This window comes from Pterocles gutturalis, unplaced genomic scaffold (assembly GCF_000699245.1).
Source record: "Pterocles gutturalis isolate BGI_N339 unplaced genomic scaffold, ASM69924v1 scaffold12176, whole genome shotgun sequence".
Taxonomy (NCBI): Eukaryota; Metazoa; Chordata; class Aves; order Pterocliformes; family Pteroclidae; genus Pterocles; species Pterocles gutturalis.
Window position 1 is genome coordinate 1 of NW_010100476.1, and position 7,482 is coordinate 7,482.

Consider the following 7,482-nt stretch of genomic DNA (forward strand, 5'->3'; position numbering starts at 1 on the left):
AGTCATTTAAAAGAGGTGCCACCACTGTAACCCCTCCCTTGCCGCCAGCAGCAGACTGGAAGCCAGGGGAACTCTTAGCAGTTGCTTAAGGAGCCATTATGCCCCTCCCTGCTACCAGACAAAACCCCCCCACAGAAAACCATAACAACTCTCCATCAGAAACTTGAGCACTGGTTCTCTCAGTTTCTAGACTGTCCAAGGGCTTTTTTCTTTGACAGTCAACAAGCTTTGCAGAGGAGCACTATCTTCAGCAGTTTGTCATTTTTACAAATCTCTCAGAAATTAATGCCTTCAGATGGACTTTGTTGATACAGCAGAGAGCAGTATTTAAAACGTCCGAGAAACTCACTTGGCACAAAGAGTCTCCTGGTGGATGTTGCAAGAGTACTACTCAGTTTTGGGTTTAAAACATTTTCAGTAAAGCACCTGAGTCTTTTTTTTCCAGTGACACTGGGTATCCCATCTGTGCAAATCCCATCTGTCTAATTTAGATTGATCAACTTAAATAATATTACTGGCTGTCATGGCTTTGACAGATTTTCCCTGTTCTTCAGACACATGGGAGCCTATGGTCAGAGCACTGAGCAATGGGAGACCCAACAGTTCTTCCATCATATCAGTTTTCATTCTCACACTGAAGAATAAGCAGGTCTGCACTCAGTAGCATCATGGTTATTATAAATTATGAATAGTGCTTATCCAGAGACAACAAATCTCTGATCTGTGCTGACAGATCACTCAACATCATTATCATCTTACTAGTGTACGTGCAAATGTAGGCCCAGTTGTTTACCAGGCTTGTGGGAAGGGCTGCTGAGGAGCACTAAAATCGGCAGGTTCTACTTCATTGTTTGAAAACTTCACCACCTGCAAAAATATTTTCTCTTTTGTGGTAGTAAAATGACTATTGTACGCAATATTTACATATTATGTTTCTAGATACAGTATCGATAGAACTCAATCCTGTCTTTTTTTGTTTTATTTATTAAGACTTAAGCTTTTTAGTTGTTTGCTTTTCCTACATAATCAGGTTGCAGAGCAGACCTGATAGGACTGTTCAGATTTGTTTCAGCATGGATGTGGGAAAATTGCTGCTTTTCATTACTGCAGCAGTGTTGGGGCAATATAATGGTCTGGAACCACTCCCTTCTCCCAACAGGTACCAGCTTACTGGGGCTGGGTAAATCACTTCTTTGTAATGTCAGCCTTGTATTTTTAAGCTGGTATGTTTGATCACCCTCAGTGTTTGACAATTATCACAACTAGCAATTACAGTACTATTTACATAAGCCTGACGCAGAGCTATTAGAAAAAAGATTGCAGGCAAACCCCTGGCTGGTTTCTGCTGGGGTCTTTGCTCCCCTTTGCCTTCTGCCTCCCAAGCTACAGACGTGGTCACCAAAGATGAACCCGGTGACATTCGCTCCCATCCTTCTTGGCAGCCTGCGGCATTGTGCCAGCCCTTCACTTCAGCACCACCAATCTCCCTGAGTGAGAGCCATGCGATAGAGGTGCTCATTATTTTTTGCTTCAGCTGCTAGACAATTTAAGTCCTTTACATTCAATAACCTAAAAATTGTTTTCCATCCCTCCAAAATTCCTGAAGTTTGCCCTTCAGGTCTAGATCCTAGCAACATACTGGCTTATACCAATCAAATATTTTCTCTAACTCAATAATATTTTGACTCCATTATCCTCCAGCACTATGTAGGAAACTATATTGGGAATCGTTTATCAGTTCCTCCCACAGCTTCTGGCAGAGTGTGCTATGAGATTTCAGATATGTTCTGGAAGGAAACCCTATCATAAGTAACAGCACAATATATCCTTAACCTCGAAAAAGATCCCTACCCCAAAGAGGTATGTCTCTAGAGAGTTTGCAACTCATTTTCATGTAGCAGAACTCTGCACATTTCCTGGAGGAGAAATATACCCATTTAAAAATTTTACTCAACAAAAATTAACTAAAAAAATATTTAATTTAATATTTGAATATAGAATAAAAGCTTGAAATATCATTTGCTTACAGTTTTGCCTATCAGTTCAAATAAGATAGTTGAGAGTGCTTTTTCTTTATTAAGAATAGCATCAGTTTCAATCATATATCTCTCTTCAACAAGTGAGGCTTTTTTGTACTTTGTTTTCATTTATTTTAAAATTGCCAACTCCCACTCATATCAGTAGCTGGACATGAATAGCATCAGTATAGGCACAACTAGCTCTGGTAGTTACTACTAGTTACTACTATTTTCTTTTTTAGCTGAGATAGGTAGAAGGCAATTCAATTTGCAGTACTTACAATTTTTGTATCAGTGATATTTCCTTAACTGATTAATAAATTGCAACCAGCCTCTACAAATAGGTTGTGTATCTAGTCAGCCTCTTTGCTGATGTCAGGGAAATACTGACAAAACTGTCAATTTGATCACTAAATGTTCCCTTATTTCTTCTTTTACTTCTCTTGAGGATCAATTCACTATTCAGCCCAAAAATTGTCCAGTGTTATAAATGTATGAAGGTCATTGCTACTGGCATGTCAGAGCTGTATTTGAAGCACCATCGCGCTTCCAGACTGAAAATTGTTTGGGAGACGATAGGAGAGCAGCCATCCCTCTGGTTAAGCCAGACTGTGTTCTCAGAGCAGCATAAGCCAGCTGTCCTGCTCGTTGGCCCAGACAGGTTGGCAAGAAAGATCCCTGCATTCATGAACGTGGTTGAAAACCCCTAAACAGGTATCTTGCTTTGAGAGCTGCCAAATTTACCTGCAAGGGCATTCACATGTACATCTGCCCGTCCTTGCATCATGTCAATTACAGTGTCCACTAGAACAGCAATACCTGGGATTGCACATACGCACCAATGCACATTTGTTCAGGATCATATTTAAAAATTGCAGCAGACTAGCATGAACGAGGATTGCTTTTCCGAGGTTTCCCACCAAACTCGAGACTGGACTGAGAACCCATGTTTATATGTCCTTTTTGCAGAACAAAGCCCATCAAACCTTGAACTCAAGAAGAAAATACCACTTTCCTTTGAAAGTACTACAAAATGTTTTTGAGTCATCACCATCAGCTGCAAGTTTAAATTTAAAAAAAAAAAATTATAAGAAAAAGGAAAATATGGTAAATGCTACTTGTGCACATGAAAATGCACTTCAGGGCATGGGGATTATAGTAATTCAGATGCCAGCAGGTTAAACATCAATCTGTGAGTGTTAGTTGTACCAGATTAATGAAGCATCTGTGGTGTTTGCCCAGCTTTGCTTTTCCTTTCAGCAATTTATCAGTTGTAGCATTCTAGAAGATAAAAGCTTAACAAAATCTGTTTATGCTTCTTTTTCACACTGCTGTTGTCATCTATATTTATTTAAATTATATTTTTCATTTCTGACATTTTCCCTGGGGCTTGAAGAGCAGGTGTTCAGATATAGCTCCAAGCTGTCGAAAATGAAACTGGCAACGATTTTAACAGGCCTGAGGAAATACAAGAAAATTGTGATTTTGAATAATTAAACACCGCACAGGATTTGTTAGACTACATCATCATTATCCAAAGGATATCTTAATTCAGATTTCATCATAAACACAAAATTGAATGGTGGTCATGGTGGGACTGATACTGGAGACTTCGATTTAAGTTCTCATGTCCAAAGCATTTCTCTGCAAATCTAAGGAAACCCCATTGTCTCTGAACCGAAACCTATCAAGATTGCTTTTGTTCCCTCTCCTGGGCCCAAAATTAGGGGAACACTTGCTCTAGAGAGACCACTTAGCCTGCTGTGGGAAGAGCACATCATAAAGTAGCATTGCTCCACCCCACCCTCCTGAAGTTCTGGATAAAACTGATATGTGGGATGAATCGTTGTCACCTACGTTCCAAACAAGCAGCAATGCACTGGTTTACTGTGTAGCTACTTCACAGTATATCTGTATGTAATGCAATGACATGAGTAGATGTAACCTGTTATCTATAGTTGGGTATGTAACAGAAAGTACACGTTCAGCTACTTGTATCTTCTGGTAAGTTCCAACAGGCAAAGTCTTTTGCTCCTTGGTCAAGTAAGTTTGTGTAGATTTATTTATTTCAGGAACAAGGTCTGATCAAGACTAAAGAAAAAAGAGGCACGGTGACTTAATGTTTTTGAAAAATGAAAAAAATCCTTGAATATTTCAAGGAAAACTCTGCTTCTTGCCAGCTGAATCACCATCAAGTGTTGGCATATCTCATGGGCTAATCAAGATGAACGAACCACATAATTTACCATCCTTCTAACAAGGTATTTTTAACAGGAAGCCAAACCTCCAAAAATATTTTGTGAAATCCCACCAAGTGACAGTGAAATAATGAATACACCCTACTGCTGATCAAGGAAAACAAAAGACGAATAAACAGAAGTTACAGACTTTTTTCCATATTCAAGTTTTCCTACATTTCAACCAACTCCAACACAGTGCTAATACAACACAACTGTTATGAAGAGAATTAAAATAGAACAGAGGAAGTACTAATAACAGATCAAGAGACCCTGAACTGGCATAAGGAAGAATGTAGCAGTCCTTTGTGTGGGCTACTGCTATACTTTGGAATATAGGGAAGACTGCAATGAGACTGGCAACTGATAAACAGGGTGTTTTGTTTTTCCCCTAAAAGAGATGTGTGTTTGGACTTCATTATTATCTTCAGAAATACCATTAGAAAGCATTGCCTACTGCAATCTAAAAAACAAGTGCTATCAGCTTCAAACATACAGCAATAATTGAGCACTCTTCAGCTGTTAGCCCAGTGCTTCTTCCAGTGTTTAGGAAAATAGAAGTGACTTAGAGCATGCCAAGTAGGTAGGCTGATGCACCAGTCTTGCAAATGAAGTAAACTAAAGCTGAGATACTTACTGGGAAAAACCTGTTAGCTGCTTACTCTCTGTTCATATAGCCCAGGGATTTCGTTACTTCTACTCAGAAGTAGCAAAATAGCAATTGCACAGATCTAGTAGGAAAGTACCTAAATCAGTCTCAGCCAAAACTGGCAGCTGGAACCTCACTTACCTGCTCTACACAGAAGGAAAACCTCTCACCGCTGCCACGCTCATGGAGAGGTGGATTTTCTGCACTTTATTTTTCAAGTTGGGTCTTATATGTACTACTGTAGGCATTCACTATGAAAGTGTCAAAAGCAAGAATAGAGAGGTCTGAATTGAAAACTGAGACTGAAGTGACTGAGAAGACTGAGAACAGGGGGTTACGCTCCTCACCAGCTGCAGGAACCACAGAGCCAGGAGCTGCTGACACTGGTGTTCCCAAGAAGCAGGCATAGTGAAAAGCATTGTTAATTTGAATCAGTAATCACCTACCTCTGCTAACACATATATAACAGAAATGTAGCAACTGCCACAATACCAACTCAGTAATTCCTCACTGAGCCATTTTCTAGCAAACAGGGAACAATAAGCCATGCACTTCAGAAACTGACTTAAGATGTCTCCTTTAACCTCAGAAAAGAGCGTTCAACCTGCTCGGCCTGGCTGGCTGACTGGCTATTGCTAAACCAATACATATACCGTAAATACAGACATCTTCATGTCTTGGACACAATACCCTACAGAACTACTACAAGACCTAAACCAGTGAATTGTTGCGGCCACCTGTGATAAGTTTTGCATAACAATATTGTTTGGTCAATTTTCATATTTGCTCTATTATTCTGACTGAATGTCCACTTTCACAATGAAGCCATAGAAAAGAAAGAACACTGTCCTTTATTAACAGAACAGCATTTATACCCTCACACTGCCAGTCCAACTACACAGAAAGTACGAGGATCTCCAAGACTGCAGAGTGACTTTAAATGCTCTCTCCACAACCCCATACAGTTAAAAGTTGTCATATAAACTAACATCTGGAAGCAGGGACAAATGTTTGAGAACTAGAATGCAGATGTCAAGAGACAAATCAGTTACTGCAGGGAATCACCGATGAAAGAGAAAGGCAATTTAAAAACTCTGTTCCAGGCCCTGTTGCCACTCCTGCCTTTTTTTTTTTCTTTTTTTTTTTTTTAACAAAATGCCTAAAATATACTATACCTGTCTGTGGTTTGTTTGTTTGTTTGTTTTTCTAAAGAAGGAGGAGAATGATTTGATACATTAAAATATTACAATAAAGATTTTGTTTTCCAAATTAGCCTACTCCAATGTGCTTTCTCCTTAGGATAGTCTTTGCATCTATTTAAAAAAACCCTCAATATTGTATCCTTATGCAAAAATTCCTGGTTTCACCATTAAAAATATATATACTTACCATGTAAAATAAACTTTTTATTTTCTTTTGATGCCTCTTTGAGCATTCAAATACACTGCAATGTTAAACCAGTGTAAATAATTTCAGATGGAACAACATCCGCACCAAAGTGAATGGTGTCACTGGAGCACCACCAGTTCCTACGGTTCAGAGCTACCCCACAGGAAGACTCTCGAAGCAGAGAAGAGATGATGAACAAAGCACTATCTATGAAGTCTTAAATCTAATCTATTTAGTAAAGTGAAAAACTGAGCCTCAGAATAGGGCATAAAAATTGCTTGCTAGGAAAAGAGTACATGCTCTTTTGGAGTACAAATTGATAATTTTTAGTATTACAGCAATTGCTGTCTCTTAACTGTCTGTAAAAGCCAAGATTAACTGCTAATCTACAATGAGGGAAATATAAATCTTTTATCTTCTTAGTTCATGTAATCAAATCCTATTTTGTGAATTGTCTAAGTCCTAAAATGCCCCAGTTTAATAAACTGAGTTTCATGTACTGTGAAAAAAAAATAATATTTGAAACCTATCTTTTGTCTATTTTATTTTGGGTACAACGTGAAATCACGTTGCTTCTGTGCACTCTGTAACTTTGGTGTGTGTTAGACACAAAACCTTCTGAAGTGGACTGCCTGAAATCTGTGTTTCCAAGGGTAGGCAAACAAAATCTGAAACTAACAACTGTAGACTGGGAAAATACTGATTGGTCACCATGTTTTGTGACAACAGAAACAATGAAGGTCTCACAGAAGGGAAATACAAAGTAAATACTGTCAATTTCTATTTAAGAAAAAAATACTGTTATACTTTGTCTTGGTTATGTATTTTTCCATTTACTGTGTGATGTTTAAATACCAGTTGGTTTTACCAAGATACATACATACATACATATATATATATATTTGTATTGTGTGGATTTGTGTTATTGGTGTCATGGTAGTGTTTATCATGTGCTATCTTATTATGTTAGGCACTCTGCCTAAGAATTTATGATCATCTACTTTACATTTGTCTGACAAGTATCATCACAACTTCTATTATACGACAAACTATGGGTCATTACCATATTGACCCCTCTCTTGTATTAAGTATCTACAGACTAGTAAGAGAATCAAAACCTCAGGAGAATTTTACAGCAATTTTTAAAAGACTAAACATTCAAGACTACATATTTCCTTGCATTTATTTT